This window comes from Myotis brandtii, unplaced genomic scaffold (genome assembly GCF_000412655.1).
Source record: "Myotis brandtii unplaced genomic scaffold, ASM41265v1 scaffold82, whole genome shotgun sequence".
Taxonomy (NCBI): domain Eukaryota; kingdom Metazoa; phylum Chordata; class Mammalia; order Chiroptera; family Vespertilionidae; genus Myotis; species Myotis brandtii.
The window spans coordinates 10,157,443-10,181,085 of NW_005371324.1; the positions used below are offsets into that span (position 1 = coordinate 10,157,443).

The 23,643-nt window shown below is 42.5% G+C and overlaps 1 long non-coding RNA gene across 1 annotated transcript; it reads left to right on the forward strand.

Annotated features, from left to right (window-relative positions):
* Window positions 1-9,763: 9,763 nt before the first annotated feature.
* On the forward strand, window positions 9,764-10,671 carry LOC106724405. The gene is made up of 3 exons (XR_001360194.1): window positions 9,764-9,946; window positions 10,305-10,368; window positions 10,548-10,671. It is a non-coding gene; the product is annotated as an uncharacterized LOC106724405 (long non-coding RNA).
* Window positions 10,672-23,643: the final 12,972 nt, after the last annotated feature.

Below are 23,643 nucleotides of genomic sequence, written 5' to 3' on the forward strand. Positions count from 1 at the left end.
GAAATATCACCTTAGCCTCGAAATTCTTTCGATCCAGCCCTTCTCTTTAAGATTCCAATTAAAAGTCTACCCACAGCCGAAACCGGTTTGGCTCAGTGGATAGAGCATTGGCCTGCGGACTGAAAGGTCCCGGGTTCGATTCCGGTCAAGGGCATGTACCTGGGTTGTGGGCACATCCCCAGTGGGGGCGTGCAGGAGGCAGCTGATCGATGTTTCTCTCTCATCGATGTTTCTAACTCTCTATCCCTCTCCCTTCCTCTCTGTAAAAAATCAATAAAATATATTTTAAAAAAATAAAAAAAATAAAAGTCTACCCACATGTGGATTTCTTTCAAACGCTGCCCTTTGGGCCCTTGATCATTCATGAGCCAGGAAAACGACCAGCCATCTATGGGGCTTTATTTTCTGGGTGTGCTCCATTTATCTTCTAGTATTTCAGTCCAACTAGATATTTTGTTATAAAAAGTAAATTTTTCATCTTTTTTTTTTTACTGTTGAATTTTTGTGCCTACTCCTCCTTACTTCTAGAATACTGTCATGCCATCTTTAAATTTTCAATATCAACTTATCCATCAAGGTCCTATTCAAAATTCCCTCTTCCACATCCATCATCCAGATCCCTGAGGCTAACGTGTTTTTTTCTTCTCTGAGCCCTTAGAGCAACTTGTTTGTACATATTCTAGGTAAGTTATATTTATTATATGTACCCATGTAAAATATTAATACAGAAGACCTAAACCAAGATTGGAATTGGGAGGGTCTATAGGGGGAGTTCTTACTCCGACATTAATCTCAAAGCTCTCCAGGAAGAAGTCCTTGGTTATAACAGCCCTCCTAACTCCCTATTCCCTTCTATAAAAGAACTCACTCTTCCTTAAGCTGGTGGATTTGCACGGAGCTCACCATGCCTGAGTGCTCCAAACTGAAATTCTCTCTTTTTTTTGAACCTGAGAGATATCATTGGCAGAGTTCAATTACCTGCAATACAGAGCAAAGCAAAGGAAGGGTGGATGATGGATCTGGGAACCTTCAGATCATTAGTATAACTTGCTTACTCAAATTTGCACTACGAATCCTACTTTCAAGTGATAGTAATTTGTTTAGTTCATGAATATTTTATCTTCAGTTAGAAGCCTGATTTGGTTATAAGACCTCTGAACACAGAACACTTTTGAACTATTTGTGAGTTAGACTAGTCTCAAAAATATCATGCAGTATAGTGTTGATTATATGTACTACGTCTACATCTTCTTTTTCAAGGTTTTCTACAATTTGGTTTGCTGTCCTCTAAGTATTCTTGTCTTGGGTTACTTTCTGTGGCGATGCATATAAGCTTTACTTTGGGCAGATTTCACAGTCAGAGTTTTATTTTATTTTTTTTATTTCCCTGTCAAACTCCATCTGAGAGCACTTGATAATCTACTTTGTAGAAACATATAAATAGCTAAGTGTCAGTAGTGAGTTGCCTAGACGGCCGCCATTGATTCTCACCTACTGGAATTCACACCTTGTATTGTACCTTCTGCTTTGAATCAGAGCTCAAAGTGGAAGTGATTGTGTGACATTTCAAAGGTTAAGTCACATATGGCAATGAAACTTCACCATGGTCTGTGGGTTTGCTTACGATGGTAGTTGCCAGCTGTCATACTGTCAGGACACTCAAGCAGCCCCATGGACCATATGGAAAGGGTTAAGGCCAAGAGCCAGCACCAACTTGCTGGCCATGGAATGAATTACTTTGATAGTAAATTTTCAAGTCCCAATCATGCCTTTGGATGACGGTAGAGATCCAGCAGAAATCTGATTGTAACCAGGAGAAATGATAAGCAAGAAAGCTTTGACTGAGCTCTTTCCAAATTCCTAATCCTGAGGTTGTATAGCCCTAATTGGTTTGGCTCAGTGAATAGGGCATCAGCCCTCGGGCTGAAGGGTCCCAGGTTCAATTCCAGTCAAGGGCATGTACCTCTGTTGCAGGCTCAATTCCCGGCCCTGGTTGGGGTGCATGCGAGAGGCAACCAATAGGTATATCTCTCTCACATCAATGTTTCTCTCTCTGTCTCTCTTCCTTCCACTCACTCTAAAACATCAATGGGAAAAATATCCTTGGGTGAGGATTAACAACAACAACAAAAAAGAGGTGGTATAAGCATAATAAAGTTTTGGGATAATTTGTTTTACAGAATAAGATAACAGGTAAATTAGTTATTATTTTCATGATAGTTCTTCAAAAGGGAGTTTGCAGAGTTGATGTCTTAATAATGCTGATATTCTTCCATCTCACTGTACTTTGCAAGTTTCACACAAGCACACACTAAAATTTATTGCGAATTATATTCAGTTTATAATAAATTTTGAAGTTAGGCATGGCAGGGCTTTTTAAAATGTGTTTTACCTTACATTTGAGGAAACTGACACTACGAGTTTAAATAACTTTCCCAATTTTTCTCAATTGGTTAGATGCAGATTCTAGATCTGAACCCACGTCTTCCAATCCAGTCCCTTATGTTGTACATTGCTGGGGATTTTCACCACTACAGCAAGGCAAACATAGAGATATAGGGTCTGGACTTTCTGATGATTCTCAACATTTAGAATGTGTGCACCTGGCTTATCCACTTTTGCAAGTAAAGAATCAAAAGAGACAACACAATGTGCAGCTATGGAGCTGACCCGTGGTGGCCAGCTAGGCAGGGAGAGATCCAGCTGTTACTACATACAAATGCTCTGTTCATTGCCCTGTCTACTAATACTGTCCAGACCCCCAAATCTGGGCATCTTGAAAATCTAGTTGCAGCTTTCCCTTTCCAAGGATTTGGTCAAGATTATAGACACATTGAGCTTGGAACATCCAGACTCTGTGTTATAATGTGTTTCTTATTTGTGATTTTACCGAAGACTTCTAATATCTAGAATAGTCCCACAGACTCCAAGACTCTTAGCACCCAGGCCTATTTAATAATAAAACATTCTTTTTCTCTGACAGACCAAAGTAAATATGCACACCAACATTTTTTGCCGGTTATTCATTTATTTCATAAACATGAAAATTTTCGATCCCTGAAATGTATTTAGTTTTATGTCCTTTGTCACTTTCCAACATTAAATAAATAATGTCCTGATTTTTTCCCAGTTGGGCACTTTGGCCAAAAGTAGATTTCCCACTAGGTTGAGAAATTCAGTGTGAATGACACACACACACATACTCCACTGCCTCTTCTGCCATGACCTGAACCCTTTTACTTATAAGAAATCAGAGTCAAATAAATATCAAGGGTAGCATTGAGGAGAGAAAGTCATGAAATGATAGCTTCAAAGGAGTTTTCAAAGAGCAAGGGTTGGCCCAACCCCTTTACTTTGGGAGGGGGTCTCACTTCTTTGCCCAGAACAGTGATTACCTACTTCACCTGCATATTAGAATCACCTGGAAAGCTAGTGCCAACCTGTGTCCAAGGTCCTACCTCAGAGCAATTAAATTAATTCAGAACAGAGCCGACACGTAAGTATTTTTAACCAGTCCTCCAGATATTTCCAATATCCAGCCAGGGTAGCGAGCGTCAGCCCTAAGCGTGGTGTTGGGATTGACTGGAGACAACAGAGCCTTCTCACTGGCTGACTTTCTGGTGATGATCTGTCTCTGGCAGCAAAAGGCTCCAGAGTTGGAAATGACCAGGACAATCTCTTAGGTATGCTTCATGGTAGGGCCAGTAATGAGCGAGACACCAGAGGTTTATGTTTTCTGCCTTGCCCTGACAAAGCTCCATCTTAAATTTCAGGACACTACACATTTTACTGGCTTCTTTGCCTTCACTTCCCCCTGCTCTTATGGGTTAAGTTACTGAGAGAACACAGTGGATCTTACTTAACAGACTAAGGGTAATGGTGATAATAGTGCTAGCCTGTGTGACTCGTAGCCACATTTTACAAGTAATTGAGTTTAATGCTGCCCATGTTTTAATAATGGGCAGAATATCATTATAAACAAAGTTCATTGTTGCTTTTAAATGGCTCCCATGTGCAAACTCTTGCCCTTTTCTTCTTACTTAATCCTGGCAGACTATCTTAACAGACTAAGGGTAATGGTGATAATAGTGCTAGCCTGTGTGACTTGTAGCCACATTTTACAAGTAATTGAGTTTAATGCTGCCCATGTTTTAATAATGGGCAGAATATCATTATAAACAAAGTTCATTGTTGCTTTTAAATGGCTCCCATGTGCAAACTCTTGCCCTTTTCTTCTTACTTAATCCTGGCAGACACAGAGGCCAGTATAGATCACTTTCGTATAGGAACTTCACATTATCTCATAGTTTCCTCTCCTTTGAGAAAAATTTAGAACCTTTTTTCTAATTATCACATATGTCATCACAAGGTTCACAGATGTGTCATCATCCCCTTAGACTTTAAGCTCTGAACATAATGATCCGTTTTTCACAATTCCTGGTATTCCAGTGACTATTCCAGTAATCTGCCCCTGATGGATGTTCAACAGGTATGCAAAATAAGTGCATGCAAATGTCCTCTTCCACATGTCCCTTTGTAAATAGACAGGTTTTTTTTTTCTGTTAGAAACAGCAAAGTCTAGTTGTAGACTGGCAACATAGTGGAAAAGGTCCTTTTTGCATTGTGTTGTTTTCCAGAATTTAGCAGTAATGAACAGTATAAATCCCTGAACACTAAAATCATGTAAGCTTTAGCTTCTAAATAAGTCAAAAGCAGAGGAATGGCAGAAACGTAAGTGCAGCTGCCTTGGGAGTGCTATATTTAAAAGGTGGGCAGAAGTGGCTCACCTCAGCTGAAGGCTAGATTCCTTGGAATAATGTAATATCTTTTAGTGCCTATACTCATTTTGTTTTCTAACTCATGCAAACTGGAGACATATTAAAATTAGAAATTTAAATTGCAGATATTTTTAACGATGTCTGTTTTCTCTCTAAAAAATTACTTTTAATTTTTTTTGACATTGGGATCCACACACGTTTGGGATGTTTAAGATAAACAGACGTACTAGTAGATGTCAAGTAGTGATTTATTATCTTATTCTTAGTTTCCCTATACTGTATGAAATTGAACATCTCAGCAAATCATTATCCATTGCTTCGTTTGCCATGCCCACCACAATCTTACTCTACCTGTTTAACAAACATAATAGAACATTGATTTTTCTTTTTTTTTATGAAGAAAAGATCAATAAAGATTCAGTACTGGCTAAATAGAATGAATAATAGGAACTGACTCAGAACAAATACTAGCTACAGAGAGATAGACTATTATAAAGAGAGTTTTATAATATGATAATGGCATCCCCATGCCCCTCCCATAATTTGGTATTAATGAAACTACTGTATGCTTAAATTCCCAACTAGAGGAAAACAACAAATGGAAAATAACTATGTAGTTATGCATTATGGTTAGTGGTTTTATTTTTGTGTGCCTGTTTATGAAAAGCACTTTTTTTCTGCCAATAATCCTTTTAAACCAAATTCCTATTTTTTAAAAAAAAATGTCGTTCTTCACATTTCAAAAATGGTAGAAAGAGAGCAAGGTCTTAGAACTCCTGTGGTTCTAAGAAAAAGCTTTATAAAATAATCAATAGTTTTTCTTGTGCCTGGTCTTAAAAAATATGAGATAGTTTTTATTTTAAAGAGCTATCTTACACATATGCTTAGAATATTATTTTATTTATTTACACAAATTTATTGAGTGCTTGCTGAGCCAGGGATTGGAGACAGTGAAAACACAAATGTAGTCCCTACCCTCATAAATATGTGTTGTATCTAGAGGGGAAAGATAATAGTAAGTAATCAAATTTATAAATGAGATCATATCAGATGGTGCTAGTTATGACTGAAATAAAAACATAGAGTGATGGGCAAGGGAGGCTATTTTAGGTAAAGTGGAGATCAAAGTCCTTTTCAAGGAGGAGACACTTGGGCAGAAACTAGAGCATTGAGAAGGAGCTAGCCATGCAAATTACAAAGGAATCTTGCTTCAAGCCGGGGACAGGTTCACGGAACAAATCATCGTGTATGATGTCTGCTAGAATTCCATTCTCTATTAAAAGGGAAATGACTGCTATAATCATCAAAGCATGACTTACCTACTAGGTCAGTCTGCACTTGTCCTGAGCACAGTGATGATTTGCATTTAATTGGCCATTTTAATTTTTATATCCTTTAACTCAGCAGACGATTTGCAATTTTGTGTCCAGCAAAATCTTCCTGTGAAATGTAGTGTACAGATGAGGGAAACTTCTGATTTATTCAAGTCTTTCAGGGCCCAAATTACCATCTTTTTTTTTTTTCCTCAATGAAATAATATAAACACTTCACCGCACTGGCTGAGGGCTTTTCAGGACTCAGTCCATCTTACAATTGCCTATTTCAACAAGATCTGGCTGCCCACCATCTGCGGCATGCGTTTTACCAGGAAAACAATGCCAATTCCGCAACATCAAACAATATAACTGTGACAGTCATGGAAGGGAGACCATACCCCCAACAATTGCTAATAGATCCTTTGTACTGCTGTTAGAATTTTTCTTAAGGAAGATCACTTTCTAACATTAAAGCCAGAGACCATAACTCATTAACAAGAATGAAAGACTCATTTGTTTTTAGTTAAAATGAGATGAGAATATGTTTAGAAGGAATGCAAGTTAAAGAAGAGGGAGAGTGCAAATAATAATTGAAACTTACCTTCCAAAATGCTAGGCAGGCTGTCGCAGCAGGAAAAGGAAAAACAACAAAGAATGGAGTCAAGAGTTTTCATGTAGTTTCTGCTATGCATTCATTATTTGTACTTCTTATTCGGCAGTTTTATGAATTCAGAGAATTATAACGTATTTCCTACATCATAGGTGTGTGTGACACACATAAAGAATGAAAAGTAAAACGTTATTGAGTTACTTCCTACAACAAAAGAGCATCTGCATCTACACCTCGATAATTCTGAATTGTTTAATTAAGAAAAGTAATTGAGGGATATCTATAAAAACATAGATTTATTACCTTCTAGGGCATATTCTCACTTCATGTAATGAATAATGAAGTTCTTGCAAGCAGAGGTTACACAAGGGTCTATAATTGAGGTGTGTCTGTAATTAAGAGCATTGATTATATGAAAAGTATAATAGAGTGCTGATAAAAATTTAATCTTCTTAAATATATACAATATTTCCTTTATAATCTTTTAACAAATTTATTTTGGGGAAGGAGGAGAGAAGTAGGGAGGAGATGGGAGATATCTGTAATACTATCAACAGTAAATAAATTTTTAAAAAATTGTTTTTGCATTTGGATACATTTAGCATCATATGCAAGTAAACTCCAATGCCATATTTTATAATTGTGAATCTTGTTAATATAAGAATATCAAACACTACCAATACTTTGAGTTACTATATTTCAAGAACTAGCATCATATGCAAGTAAACTCCAATGCCATATAATTGTGAATCTTGTTAATATAAGAATATCAAACACTACCAATACTTTGAGTTACTGTATTTCAAGAGCTAAAATTAGGAAAAATACACGAGATATACATATTGGAATTTTGAGGACCTTAAAAATAATTTTTAAGGAGAATAGGCCTGACTGTTGGTAAAACTCCAGGATATGTAATGGCCACAATATATTTTAATTCTTAGGGCTTTGACTTGTACTTTCAGGGTTTCAGCCAGCTTGACATGCCCTTTCTTATATTAATATTTTTGTATATCCTGGCCCCGCTCTAACCTTCACCTTTAACTTCTTCATCTGGTGAATTCCTCCCAATTATCTAAGTCCCAATTTAAATAGCAAGAGATTACATATGTTAAATTAGTTCCTGTCTATTGAATGACTACTATCTGCCTGCTATCAGGCTGAGCACTTTACAAACATCATCTCATTTATTATTTATAATAAATCTGTGATATTTTCCATATAAGTAAATTCAATAAATAGGTCAACACAAGTGCTCTCAAACTATCTGTGGTAAAGGATCGTTTTATCTATATTTCCAATCTGTCACTAACCAAATTTTATAAAATATAATAAAAATAACTAAAAACATGAACCCTGGCTGGGTGGTTCTGTTGGTTGGAGAGTCATCCCATACACCCCAAGGCTGCAGGTTTGTTTTCTCAGTGAGGGCACATATCTAGGTTGAGGGTTCAATCCCACTTGGGGCACGTGCAGAAGGTAAGTGATCATGTTGCTCTCCAAAAGTCAACAAAAACATATTGTGAGGATTACTTAAGCCTAGGGTGAGGATTAATTTTTTTAAAAATGTCCTTCCCATGCATCCAAAGGTTGCCAGTTTGGTCCCCAGTCACGGTGCATACAGGAGGCACCAGTTAATGTTTCTCTCTCACATTGATGTTTCTCTCTCCCTCTCCCTTCCTCTCTCTCTAAAATAAATAAAAACATATTGTAAAAAACTAAAATCATGAGATGAAAAAGGCTATAAAAATACAACCCCAATCTATTTATTATTAGATTGAAAAGCCATAAATTTACTTTATAAATCTACGCTAGCCCTAGCAAGTTTGGCTCAGTGGATAGAGCGTCAGCCTGTGTACCAAATGGTCCTGGGTTCGATTCTGGTCAAGGGCATGTACTTTGGTTGCAGGCTCCTCCCCAGCCCCGGCACTGGTTGGGGCTCGTGCAGAAGGCAACCAATCGATGTGTTTCTCACATCGATGTTTCTGTCTTCCCCTCTTTCTTCCACTCTCTCTAAAAATCAGTGAAAAAATATCCCCGGGTGAGGATTAATAAAAAATAATAATAATAAAAATTAATCTACTCTAAAAGTTTCTAATTCTACTTTTCTGTACTTTCTCATTGTTAATTGACAACACACAAGTCTTGGACCAACTCTGACGCACAGATTATACTTCGAACAGCCGTCTTCAGCAATTTATTCCCAAATAGCAGATCATGATTCTTTTGACTCCAAGGTAGACCCCAAGAGGAAAGAGTCATTTAATGTGAACCTTGAGAAAGAATTTATCAGCTGAGATGGATTCCCCATGGTCAGCTGAGGGCCCAAATTTTATAAATAATAGATCCTAGAGGCCATTTGCTGACAGGGCTTCTCACGTACTCTGTATACTGTATACTGGCAAGAACCTCGGATTATAGCTCCTCCACTCTGGCCTGTTTGTTAATGTCTTCTGAGTTCATCACTGCAGGGAAACCCTGCTTTTCCCTTTCTTCCAAAGGACTGAGACCTGCATTATCGAATGGGAACCACACAATTTGGATATCTCATTTACATAAATGAACCTAATTGAGAATGTGGGCGGGAACTTCCACTATAAAAGGAGCCCTCCTCTTTGCTTGGGTGGGACACCATTTAGGTATTCCCCTAATCTATGCGTTCTGGGCTGCAGCTCCTTCTGCTCAAATAAATGCTTAGTCTTTATCACAGCCCCAAATTAATTTTGGTTTACAATGCTTTTGTTCTGAACTCTTCAGCAACCAGACTTCCTTCCACGGTTCAGAAATCTGGACAAAACTGCCAATAGATCCCACAGAGAGCTGCTTTTCTCAGACACCATTTCACACCATGGCTTGCCTCATTTCCTGTCCCCAGTCTAACCTTCCTCTCTGTGGAGGACAGCGGGAACATTCACTAAGGAGTTATTCAGGAAACTCCACCCAAAAGGGTGTGGTTCTGTGACTCAGCACAACAAAGTAGTCCACTGTCCCCGAAGTCAACTTACTCAGTGTAGATAAGCCACAGTGGAGCATGAGGTGTCCTGGGAGGGGGTGTCCTCCAGAGTGGGCTTCATGCCCATAGAGTTTCCAGCTCCCCTACGGTCTCAGTTACAGATTTCCTATAAACAGTTGCCTGAAGGAGAACACCCACAGCTCTCTGGGAATGAGCAATAATCCATAGCACTGGAAAGTTTTAAAAAATTAACATTTCTTCCAGAGAAAGCCAGATCCACGGAAGCCAGGTACGCAATTTACATTTCCAAATGGAACAAATCACTTCTTAGATCTGAAATGTCTGCATTCAAGTAATTTCCATATCTTTCTTCAGGATACTGTGAGGGTCTAGTTCTACAATTTCATCACTAAAAAGCCCATTGGATGTTTTAGTTTTGTTTGTTTTTTTCCCCCTAAAAGGTAAATAGAAGTGTTCAAAACTTAGAAGACAAAGTGTGTAATACTACTGACTATTTTTTTTCCCCTGATTTCACTGACAATTTCAAAAGTCTTAAAGTTCTGTCTCAGCCAGTCATTTTATTATTTATTATTTATTTTATTTTTCAATTACAATTTACATTTAATATTATTTTGTATTCATTTCAGATGTACCGCAGAGTGGTGATGTGGTAGGAAGTTAGACATGAGCAGAGCAAGGATGATGGGCCAGGTACACAAGGTCACCAGGGTGGAAAGACCTGGTTGCCAAGCAATGGGCAATTGTAGGGTGGGACTTCATTCTTAGGGGGACCTTTCCTTCCCTAGCATATTGCTGGTCATGGGACTTGGATACCCTCACCTTTCCTCCCTAGAGAGAGCATTTAGGCCTCAGTTGTATTTCATCTCCAGCTCAGAAAAGCAGAAAAACCGGACCAGGAACTCTAAGGCTGACCTCAAGACCAGCAGCATTGAAGAATGACCCCCTGCCCTGGCGCTGACCAATCAATCAGTGGAGACCTAGACCCTGGAAGGACACCCCTGGAAAACTGCTAAATATTCTATTGAGATCTTCCCCTGAGACCTCCCCTAAAATCTCCACCCTAAAACCCTCAGGACAGAGGACTCAGTGCACTCTCCCTCCTGGGAGCACGCCCATGCCTTTTCCCTTTTTCTTTCCTTTTTCCTTTCCTTTTCCCTTTTTCTTTCTCCTTCCCACTCCCCCTCTGCCCCCAAGTGCATTACCATTATTTTCCTCACTCCCAAGCTCCAAGGGCCCTTCCTTTGCCTCTATAACTTGCTTCCTCAGCCCATTTCTTCTATGAATTACTTCTTCTACCTCTGCCATTTTATAAATAAATGTTCTCTTTATAGTTTCAGTCTTGGCTCTGAATTCTTTCCCAACCAGAACTCAAGCATCAAGATTTCAGAACCCAGGTCCATTCTGACCCCACCAGTGTGATACCCAGTGCCATTCCAGCCACCTGCAACAGTTAGATAATCATGTACTTTACAAGTGGCCCCCTTGATATCTTAAGTGCCCACCTGGTTACTACAATATTATTGACTACATTTTCTATGCTGTACTTTACATCCCTGTGATGGACTATTTTGTAACTACCAATTTCTACTTCTTAATCCCTTCATCTTTTTCACTCAGTCCCCCTACCACTCCCTCCCCTCTGGACACCATCAGTCTGGCCTCTGTATTTATGAGTCTGTTTCTATTTTGTTTGTTCATTTATTTTTCAGCCAGAGTCATTTTAATTCAGAATTTAACGCACAACATCTGTTTATTTTAGAATTTAATAACTTGCTATAAATACCAATTTCTCCCCTCCCTTGAAAGAACCAGAACCTAAAATAAACACTGGAATATATTTCTGATCCATAGTGGAGATTCATTGTAATGTATACAGCTGACTATTACCCAATTAGGTGAACAGATGCACCTAATTGAAAGTGAGTTGCCTGTCCTGGTGCTTAATCTAGCCCTGAGCACATGTACTGACTGCTACCCACACCTGTACAATTCTGCCTTCTGGCATGCAAGTCCATATTTCAAATAGACCAGCACAGGGCAGCAACTTCTTTGTTCATTGCATGTTTATAAACAGGGATGGCAGGCTCGACTAGCGTGGCTCAGTGGTTGAGCATCCACCTATGAACCAGGAGGTCATGGTTCGATTCCCAGTCAGGGCACATGCCTGGGTTGCAGGCTAGGTTCCCAGTATGGGGCATGCAGGAGGTGGCTGATCAATGATTCTCTCTCATCATTGATGTCTTTATCTCTCTCTCCCTCTCCCTTCCTTTCTGAAATCAATCTACACTAATAAAAGAGAAACATGCAAATTAACCATCACTCCGCCACTCCGCTACACCCACCAGCCAATCAGGAGAGAGTATGCAAATTAACCCAACTAAGATGGTGGCGGCCATGGAGCTGGAGCCAGCAGGAGTCTTGGGTTGCCCCCAGTGATGGAGGAAGCCAAGCTTCCCGCCTGCCCTGGCTGGCCCTGGGCTCTGCTCAAGGCTACAAAGTTTCAATTTTAGAAGATAAATAAATCCTAGATACCTGCTTCCAGCCCACAAAGGAGAGGCTAGGACTCCATCCTGAAAGGTGTGTGGCCAGCCTGAAAAAGGCCATCAGCCCCTCACCCAGGTTGGCCAGGCACCCCAGCGGAACCCCCGCCACCCTGAAGGGGCTGTGGCCAGCCTGCAAACAGCCCTCAGCCCCTCACCCAGGTTGGCCAGGCACCCCAGCGGAACCCCCGCCACCCTGAAGGGGCTGTGGCCAGCCTGCAAACAGCCCTCAGCCCCTCACCCAGGTTGGCCAGGCACCCCAGCGGAACCCCCGCCACCCTGAAGGGGCTGTGGCCAGCCTGCAAACAGCCCTCAGCCCCTCACCCAGGCTGGCCACACCCCCATGGGATGAGGGTCCCCGCTGAAGGGGTTGGCCAGCCTGAAAATGGCCCTCAGCCCCTTACCCAGGCTGTCCAAGCACCCCAGCAGGACCGCCACCCTGATCTGGGACACCTTTCAGGGCAAACCAGCCGGCCCCCACCAGTGCACCAGGCCTCTATCCTATACAATAAAAGGATAATATGCAAATTGACCCTAACAGCAGAACTACTGGGAATGACTGGTCACTATGACACACACTGACCACCAGGGGGCAGACGCTCAATGCAGGAGCTGCTCCCTTGTGGTCAGTGTGCTCCCACAGGGGGAGCTCTGCTCAGCCACAAGCCTGGCTGATGGCTGCCAGCACAGCGGTGGTGGCAGGAGCCTCTCCCGCCTCCTCAGCAGCACTAAGGATGTCCGACTGCAGCTTAGGCCTGCTCCCCGCTGGCAAATGGACATCCCTCGATGGCTGCCAGGCTGCCAGAGGGATGTCTGACTGCCAGCTTAGGCCCGATCCCCCAGGGAGTGGGCCTAAGCCAGCAGGTGGACATTCCCCGAGGGGTCCCAGACTATGAGAGGGCACAGGCTGGGCTGAGAGACCCCCCCCCAAGTGCACAAATTTTTGTGCACCAGGCCTCTAGTAAAAATATATTTTAAAAAACAGGGATGGCAGGAGAAAGTTTATTCTGAAGTCAGTTTCAAAAAGCCTTGTGGTGACAATAAATTATCACATTGGTGGTCTCTATGACTATGTAAAACTTCATAATGAGGTACCATTTTTATTTAGAGACCACTAACATACTTTTAGAATTTTCTGGAATGTTCTTCATTGTTATTTTAATTACATGTGTCAGTACTTGAGATGGGGTTTCAGGCCATAATACCCTGAAACATGACACCTTAGCAGATTGAAGATTTTAAGATGAAGGAGTTGGAGAAAATAGCAGAAACAGGAAGGTCACTCTGACCTTCCCCAGTATTCTCCCCTAAAATAGGTCATAAAACCCTTCTCTGAAAGGTTCCATCCTTATTCCTGAGAGAAAGGAGCATCCTTATCTCTGAAGGCAAAGGGACTCTAAGAAGAATTCCCAACAAACCGGACTTGCCAAATTCTCCAGTTTACTACACTTGCCTCATACTCTAACTTACTGTATTTCTCCAGGGCTGTTCACTCTTCATCAAACCTAGCAGAAAAATGCTCAGGTCTGTTTCTTAGGTCCTCATTTCCTATGAAGGCTCCTGTGTCATATAAATCTTACATAAATTTTTATGCTTTTCTCTTGTTAATCTATCAGTTTAATGTTCAGACCCAGCCAGGGACCCAAACAAGGTGGAGGAAACATTTTTCTTCCCCTGTACCTATTATGACCAAAATGTTAGCCTCAACTTCTGCTGTTCTTTTTTTATCTCCAGACTACTATCTCAAGAGACTTCTACCCATTGGCTCCATTATCAGTCATCTCTGTTACCTGGGATGAATTTTTCAAATTGGGAATTAGTCATTCTTTTTGTTCTTTTTGTTTGTCTCTTTTGTTTTTGTGTCCTTTGCCATTTCAGTAATTGACTAACACCTTCAAGATCTAGTGGGAAGGGGAGGGGCATGAAATCAGTTTTGCTGTTTACTAGGAATTCTCCTAAAGTCGAAACTGAAACAAATGGCTAAAATAAGATTTTTCTTTGTGGTGCCTCCACATCTTAGCATGGAGAATTGAGTGCTATCTGAACACTGATAAGCAACCCAGCAGTTTAGAATTATCCTAAGGCAATTTTCAATTTTCTGGTTCCTTTCTTTATAAGTAATTCTCTTCTCTGTAGATATACTTATTTATTTATTTATCTCACATTTTCCCCTCTTTAGGAGAGTAGATCTTCATTCTCGTGTAACAAAGGTTTTTAATACTTCTCTAAAACTTGTTGCCAAGACCTCAAGAAATTTGCATCTATATTGTATTAGTTTAGCTTTTTAGTTGCAAGTAACAGAACTCAACTTGAGCTGAGTTCAACTTGGTGGATTTATTGGAAAGATACTAAAGTATCTCTCAAAATGAAAATACAGTGGAACTTCAGTTCTCAAGTTTAATTCATTCTGGAAGGCTATTCGAGAAGCAATTTGTTTGAAAACTGGATCATTTTTTTCCCATTAGAAATAATGTAAATTGAATTAATCAGTTCAAGATCCACCAACAATTCCCTCTTTTGACTTTTCTTATATACAGCACATATCTAATGTACTATTTAATCTATAAATAAACACTTCTTAAATTTATCGAACCACCCCCTAGAAGCCTTAAATGAATCACTTTCAGCACTTGGTCCAGGGGTGTCTTTCAGGTCAGCATTGCCACTGAAATGCTATTGTTGTAGGCGGCGGGAACTGCACTGGGTGTTAGACCCATGGGGTCAGATTGGACCTGGGTTCAGCAACCTTGGTGCTTGAGTTTTGGCTAGGAAAGAATTCAGAGCCAAGACTTCAACTATAAGAGAATAGGGAAAGGCATGGCATGCTCCCAGGAGGGAGAGCCGCTGGATCCTCTGTCCTATGGGTTTTAAGGGTGAGATTTTAGGGGAGGTCCCAGGGGAATATCTCAATAGAATGAATATACAGCAGTTTTCCAGGTGTGTTCTTTCAAGGCCAAGGTCTCTGGCTGGTTTTGTTGCTCTTCTGAGCCTGAGCTGAAATACAACTGAGGCCTAAATGTTATCTTTAGAAAGGAAAGGTGAGGCTATCCAAACCAGATGACCAGCAATACCCGAGGGGAGGAAAGGTCCCCCTGGGGATGAGGTCCCACCCTACAATTGTCCTCTGCTAGGGACCTGGGGCTTTTCACCCTGTTGACCTTAGTCCAGTGATGGCGAATCTTTTGAGCTCAGCGTGTCAGCATTTTGAAAAACCCTAACTTAACTCTGGTGCCGTGTCACATATAGAAATTGTTTGATATTTGCAACCATAGTAAAACAAAGATTTATATTTTTGATATTTATTTTATATATTTAAATGCCATTTAACAAAGAAAAATCAACCAAAAAAATGAGTTTGCGTGTCATAGGTTCACCATCACTGCCTTAGTCCTTGCTCTGCTCTGGTCTGTCTAACTGCCTACCACAGATCCACTTAGAAAATCTTGAGAGGGACAACTTTCTGATTCAGGCTTAATTAGCTTCTCATTCCTGACCTGTTACTGTGGGAGAGGAACAAACTTTCTTCTACCCAAGGTGTTCTTAAGACTGGTCTGATAACCAAATTGACACAAAACAGATAACAGGTGAAAATAACCGAATTTAATACATACATATGTATGGGAACCTGGTATATATGAGAGAGTCAGAGATGGAAAAGGGGTTGAGATATATAAGACATTCTGAGCTGGACATGAGGTAATGCACATTGAGGGTTTCAGAGGCTAATTTCAAGGTGATAAGAAGAGCAGTTATTTAGTAAATAGAAGTTTGTCGCACCCTACAGGTAGGTGAAAAGAAGTTATCTCTGATAGTCTCCCATTATGGGCAAGGCCCAAGTTCTTCCAGATAGTCAAGGGAGGGGCAGAAGTCCCTTCTGAGCCTGCAGCTTAAGTTGCCTTTAGCTAAAAACAAGAACATATTGGGTTGACTCGCTTGCAGCAGTTTCTTTTTACCTTTAGCAGTTGTGTTTTAAAATATTTATTTTGCTCTCAATTTACTAACTTTTGTTCCTTTATCTGTCACAAACTAAACAATGACAATTTTACCTATAAAATGATTTTAATAATATATTAGATCCAACTTTAATGGAATGCTTACTATGTGCCCAGCTTTATGGTAAGTGGCGTGTATATAACCACTCCCGATCCCCAGACAGATAGGCCTTAGAGGAAAACTGGAAAGTAACAGTTTCTACTAGTCATCGATCCTCAATGGCTTTACTACTACTAGTAAAACCTACAGTAATCATTGGTAAAGTCTCAAAGCTGAATTAATGAGATGGTTTCTATAGACAGTGCCAGATTTTTAGCTTTTGTTACATTATGCATAAGGTGAAGACCTCTGGCCATTCACCGAATTTTGGTCTCTCTTCTTTGTGGACTCACATACAGCTAGAGCACATTCTAAGTATCCTTGTTGTAAGGTGTAGCTAAGGATTGAGTTAATCCATGGTAAGGGCCATGTGCATCTTCCAGACCCTGTCCAAAAACCTCCCCCAGGTGCTTCTCCAAGCCCTCCTCCTCCACAGGCTGGATGTGGCAATGCTCAGGCATAGGGTAAGGGCAGCAGAGAAGGACAGCACCCAGAGGAGAGTTACGCTGGCTACTTGAGCAGCTGGCCTGGACGGTAACATGAGATTTCAAAATCTAGTCATTTCTACAGGCTACTCTACCTTAACTAATAGAACACATTACAGATTTACTTTACATGTTGTGACTAATATCCTATCTAATAAAGAGGGAATATGCTAATTGACCCTCATGCCATCACAAAGATGGCGGTGCCCACAGCCAATAAGGAGGGAATATGCTAATTACCACCCCTGCCCTCAAAGATGGCGGCGTCCACAACCAACAAGGAAGGAATATGTTAATTGACTGCCACACCCTCAAAGATGGCAGCGCCCACAGCCACAAGATGGCGGCACCCAGTCCCCTCAGCCCCACCAAGGCGGCAGGCAGGCCCGGCCACTGCTTGTGCCTGCCTCCAGAGACCCCCAGTCCCCTCAGCACCCCAGCCACCCAGGGCCACCCGGGGCTCAGGTAACCAGGGCTGGCTGAGGCTTGCACTGCCGGCAGTGGGAGCAGCAGAGGTGTGATGGGGCGTCTCCTTCCCCTGATCACCGGGTCGCCTCCCACCCCTGAGGGCTCCTGGACTATGAGAGGGGGCAGGCCAGGCTGAGGGACACCCCTCCAGTGCATGAATTTTCATGCACCAGGCCTCTAGTATTTTATAAACCTGTGTAGTTTTTATTCTTGTCACTAGCAAGAGACAAATAATAATTAGTTTTTAAAAATAGGATCCTTTTGGCTGGCTGACTAATTTATTTATTTTTTACTATTATTTTTTTAATTTTTAAATCTTTATTGTTGAAAGTATTACGGCACATATGTCCCCTTTCCTCCCCCCTCCCCCCATTGGGCTGACTGATGTGGAGCAGTTGTGGTCCACAAGCAAGGAAAATCTTTTGAACTGTCTCTCTGTATTTCAGCCAGTGAGCCTTTTAGAGAAATCTTCTGCACTAGAAATGAGCACATGTCTCTATGAAGCAGTCTGCCATTTCATAAGCCTCAATTCTTACCCTTACAATATTTGTTTTGGAGTTGGAGCTCAGTCATATTTTAAATTTCTTCTCAATAGTAGTATTCTTCCTTCCATTTCACAAATGAGGAGACTGTAAGTTTTCTGTCAGAGCTGTAAAAAAGATAAATAAATAAAATAAATTGCCACACACTAAGTGGCTCAAAACAGCAGAAATTTATGATCTTCCAGTGCTGTAGGCTGTAAGTCCGGCACGGATTTCATTGGGTAAATGAAGGTGTCTGCAGGCCTGCTTCCCTTCCTAAAGGCTCTAGGAGAGAATCTGTTCCTTCCATTTTCCAGCTTCCAGAGGCTGCTTCCATTCCTGTCTCTTACTCTCTTCCTCCATTTCAAAGCCAGGAATAGCAGCTTTGAGGTCCTTCTCTTTTAAAATATATTTTTATTCATTTCAGAGAGGAAGGGAGAGGGAGAGAGAAACATCAATAATGAGAAAATCATTGATCGGCTGCCTCCTGCACTCACCCCACTGGGGATTGAGCCCACAACCTGGGGATGTTCCCTGACTGGGCATTGAACTGAGGACCTCTCAGTTCCTGGGTCAACGATCAACTACTGAGCCACACCAACTGGGCTGAAGTCCTTCTTACACAGCATCACTCAGCTCCTCTTCTGCCCACCTCTTCCACTTTTAAGGAAACATGTGATTACATTGGGTCCATACTGAAAATCCAGGATAATCTTTCTATTTTGAGGTTAGCTAATTAGCAGACTTAATTCTATCTGCAAACTTAATACCCATTTGCCATATACCCTTACTTATTCACAGGTTCTGAGGACTGGGATTCTCACATCTTTGGGTGGGGGAAGGCATTGTTTTGCCTACCAGAGAGACCAAGGCTTACAGATGTCACATGGTCACTACCAGTGTTTAGATTCATTCTTTGACTATATTTATACCTTTGGTACCTATCCTTTAGCTCTTCATTGCTGATTAAGTTCATTCTTCTATCTCCTATAGCTAAGATAAATCTTTCCTTTTTGACAGTCTTCATTTTAAAAGAATTTAAAAATGTATTACCATCTTCTGTGTGGCTAACTCATCTTTGTGACCCAGATTTAATTAGGACACAAATACTGTCAACCACATTTCTCTAAGCTTTCAGAACTTGTGACATTTTAAACACCTCCTTCTTGTCCTATATAATAAAAGAGTAATATGCAAATTGACTGAATGGCAGAACGACCAGTCGCTATGATGTGCACTGTCCACCAGGGGGCAGACGCTCAATGCAGAAGCTGCCCCCTGGTGATCAGTGTACTCTTGCAGGAGGAGCACTACTCAGCCAGAAGCAGGGCTAAAGGCTGGTGAGCGCAGCGGCGGTGGCAGGAGCAGGCCCAAGCTGACAGTCTGACATCCCCCGAGGGCTCCCAGACTGTGAAAGGGTGCAGGCCGGGCTGAGGGATGCGCACCCCCGCCCGCAACCCCCAGTACATGAATGTCATGCACCAGGCCTCTAGTAGTAAAATAAAAGCCTTCATCCCTAACAGAGATACTTTTGCCCCTAAGGTATAAATCGAAAATATGCAGCTGTGTTCACCCTGACACAGATCTACTCCCAGCTCTTGTCTGTCATGCATTGTTTGCACAATAGGCTTGCTCCTGTAAACCCCAAATCCCAAGATATCTGGCTTCTAAATGGGTTCAACCAGTGGGAGACAAGCGAGGGAAGGAAGAAAGCATAGAGTATTTCTCTCCCACTCCCTCCCTGCTTTGGCACTGTAGTTACATAGGGCTGACTCCCTATTCCCCCTCCTCCCTACCTTCCACTGGGAGGTCCCTCGGGCCAGCCCCCACTCCCTCTGAGCCTTGATGTCACTATTCTTCCTCTTTTCCCTTTGGCACTCTGGGCAGTAATAGTATCTTCCTGATACTAGTCTCTGGAGCTTCACCATCTTTTGTTGGTTCCCTTCACTTGTGCATACTTCAATAAGAACTTTTTCAACTAGTCTTTTCATTTTAAATGTATCCTGCTTTCTGCTGGAACTCTGACATAATATACCCAAGCAAATTATTAAAAAATGGCATTATTATCTTTTTTTTAAATGGTACAACAAATAGGTCTTTGGCTCAATGGAGCTAAAAGATCTGCTTGGATGTTTATAAAAATGGCCATGAGGAAAGGAATGGGAGAAGCCAGTAGGGTCTTTCTACACTCCTTGAGTTCTCACACTCATATTGTGTAATTTCTTCATATAGATCAGAACTACCCAATCATCCATTCTTCAATATTTATGTGAAATAAAATTGTGGTTATATCACACTGATATGCAAAACAAATCATGTTGGAGCATATAGCTAAATAGGGAGAGGGGGAGGGAGACAGTTTTCAAATAATCACACAAATATAAAATTACACACTGTCTTACCTGTAATTAGAAAAAAGAGGGACTCTGAGCAGGGAGGGGCTAACTGACCTAGGAGGGGGTCAATGAAAGCTTTCTTATGAAGTTATGTACGTACTGAGGTTTAAAGGAAGGGAGTGGTAGCTCAGAGGGAAAGTGGGGCTAGGGAAAGCATGTCATGTGACTGTACAAAAGTCTTAGGCAAAGCACAAAATGTACAAAGACCTTTAGCAGACATAGAACTTAACAATTTTGAGAAATCTAGAAACTAGTGAAACTGGATTGTTGAGAGCAAGGAGATTGGTGAAGGAGTATATGGGGAACAAGTCAGGGGCAACAGTACTCAGGATTTTGTATCTATGAGTGAAGACAAGATTTTTGTTTCTGAATAATAACTTTGGCTGCCGCAGGATGGCGTGTAAGAAAGCAACAAGATATGAAGCTAGCATGATGGAATATTTCTCATCCAGGTAAGTGATGAGACTGGTCTGAAGCAGGATGGATATCGCAGAGCTAGAGAAAAGGGAACAAATTTAAGAGATGTTTACAACTGGCAGGAATTTGTGAAAAATAAGACATGAGGATAAGGGAGAGGGGATGTCAAGAATGGATCCTCAACTTGCATATTATGCAAATGGTGAGGCCTTTAATGAGACAAGGACCATTGGGCAAAGTCCAGACTTAGAGACGCCATTGGATGAAGTCCAAGCTTTGAGGGAGTGTGTTTAATTTAGGACATGCTGCTTTAATATGGCTTTTATCTTATTTATTTTATTGTGGTCAGAACACTTAACATGAGGCCTACCCTCTTAACAAAATTTTAAGTCTACAATAAGAATTATTAACTAGAGACACCTCAGTCACGCGGCTTCAATGCAAGGACCTCTGAGTTTACTGCCCTGGCAAACGGCCCCCAGGTGCCTCTGTGAGCCACCACTGGGCTCCGCGCTAATCCAACCAAGGACACAAGGCCCCGGCAGCAAAAACTGAGTCTTCCCGCTCCATAGCTGCTGACCTCTGGACACCACAGTTGCGCTTTCCCAGCGCAGAGGCCTCCTGAGCCCACCGCCCCAAAGGTGGCTCTTGGGTGCCTCTGTGAGCCCTCGCTGGGCGCACTCATATCCAAACAAGGATGCACAGCCCTGGCAATAGAAATTCAGACATCCCCCCCTTCTGGCTGCCTGCCCACAGACACCTCAGTCATGCAGCTTCACACAAGAGTCCCTCTGAGTGTGCTGGCCTGGCCAACAGCTTCCAGGTGCCTCTGTGAGCTGCCACTGGGCACACGAGAAGCCAACCAAGGGCGCAAGGCCCCAGCAGCAAAAACTGAATCTTCCCACTCCACGGCTGCCAACCTCCAGACAGCACAGTCCTGTCTTTCTGCTGCACAGGCCTCCTGGGCTCCACCACCCCAACAGATGGCTCCTGGGTACCTCTGTGAGCACCCGCTAGGCAGGCGCAATTTCAACCAAGGGCACAAGGCAGCAATAATTGGGACATCCCCCTTCCTGGCTGCTGACCTCTGGATATCACAGTTGCATCTTTCTAGCACACAGGCCTACTGAGCCTGCTGCCCCTATAGGCGGCTCCTGGGTGCCTCCTGAGCCCTGGCTGGGCGCACTCATATCCAAACAAGGACGCATGGCCCTGGCAGTAGAAGTTCAGACTTCCCCCTTCCCAGCTGCCTACCCACAGACACCGTGGTTGTGTGGTTTCAGCACGAAGCCCCCTGAGGCCACCACCCCAGCAGGTGACTCCCAGGTGCCTCTGTGAGCTGCCACTAGGTGCACTCCTATCCAATCAAGGGCTCATGGCCCCGGCAGCAGAAACTCAGACTTCCCCCTCCTCAGCTGCCGACCTCTGGTCACTGCAGTTCCACCAATCCATTGCACAAGCCCCCTGAGCCCACTGCCCTGGCAGGCGGCCCCTGGGTGCTTCTCTGAGCCACCGCAAAGCACAACCCCGGCCGCTGGCATCCAGTCCCTGTGGTAGCGCCTCTCCAACACAAGGGCCCCCTGAGCCCACTGCCCCAGCAGTCAGCTCCTGGGCGCCTCTGTAAGCAGCCATTGGGCGTGTGTATCCAACCAAGGGCGTACATCCCCTGAAGCAGAAACTGGAACTTCTCCCTCTATGGGGCCGGTGGCACACCACAGTTTCTCCAATCTAGTGTGTGGGCCCCATGAGCACACACCCCTTGCAGACAGCTCCTGGGCTTCTTTGTGTGCTGCCACTGGGCATGTGCCTCTCCAACCAAGGGCGCACGACCCCCTCAGTAGGATCCACGACATCCCCCACCCCCCAGCTACCTACCTCTGGACAGCTTGGCGAGTTACCGAGGACTTGCCTCCCTGGACAAGGTCACATTGTCTCAGCGACAGACCTCGAGATTCCCACATCCCCAGCTGCTGGATTCTGAACTCCCTCGTGATTCAGAGAGGGAAATCACTTTGACTAGAGTCCCACTGCCTCAACCACAGACTATGAGACACCTGCCGCCCACTGTCACAGGCTCCAGGCCCCTTGTAGTGAGTTGCAGAGTGACACTAATCCAGCAAGAGTCACACCACACTGGCCAAAGTCACAGTACCTGAGCCTCAGGCCCCAAGACTCCTTCCTCCCTGGCCATGGGCTCTGGGAACGCAACAGTGAGAACATACCAGTGAGACCTCAGACAACCTTTTCCACAAGAGCGGGAACCATGATCACATCCAAAACAGCTAGCACAATGAATCTGGGGGTGAGTCACATTGCCAATCCATGAAGAGACTTTATCCACGAATAAGAAACTATCATTCAAAATCCAACTACATCAAGAGAACCCAAATATCTCCAGTAGGGAGCTCCACTAGATCACCAAGCCCAGAAGACCTGAGAGACTGTACCTCTAGCATCACCCCCAAAAGAACCTGGGTAGCAAAGCAGTTGGATTTAAGACACAGAAACAGTTAAAATGTTACAGAAAATGGGGAGACAAAAAAAAAACAACAATCCCCAAAGGAAAGAAAAAGAGAAATCACCAGAAAGGGAATTGAGTGAAATGGAGGCAAGTAACATGTCAGAGAGAGAATTCAGAGTAACGGTTATAAGGATGCTCAAATGACTGGATGACAAATACACACAACTCAATGAGAACTATAAGGAGCTGAATGAGAATGTCACCAACATGAAAAGGAACAAAGAGGAAATGAAGAATGACATAGCTGCAATAAAGAACACAATGGAAGGCTTAAACAGTAGACTAGAAGAGGCTGAGGACCGCATCAGTGAATTAGAAGACATGGTAGGAAAAAAACACACAAACACAGCAGCAACTGGAAAGAAAACTTAAAAAGTAAGAGGAGAGCCTAAGGGAGCTTTGGGCCAACACAAAATGAAACATCCACATAATAGGGATACCAGAAGGAGGGGAAGCTGAACAAGGAATAGAAAACCGGTTTGAAGAAATAATGATAGAAAACTTCCCTGATACTGGCAAGAAAAA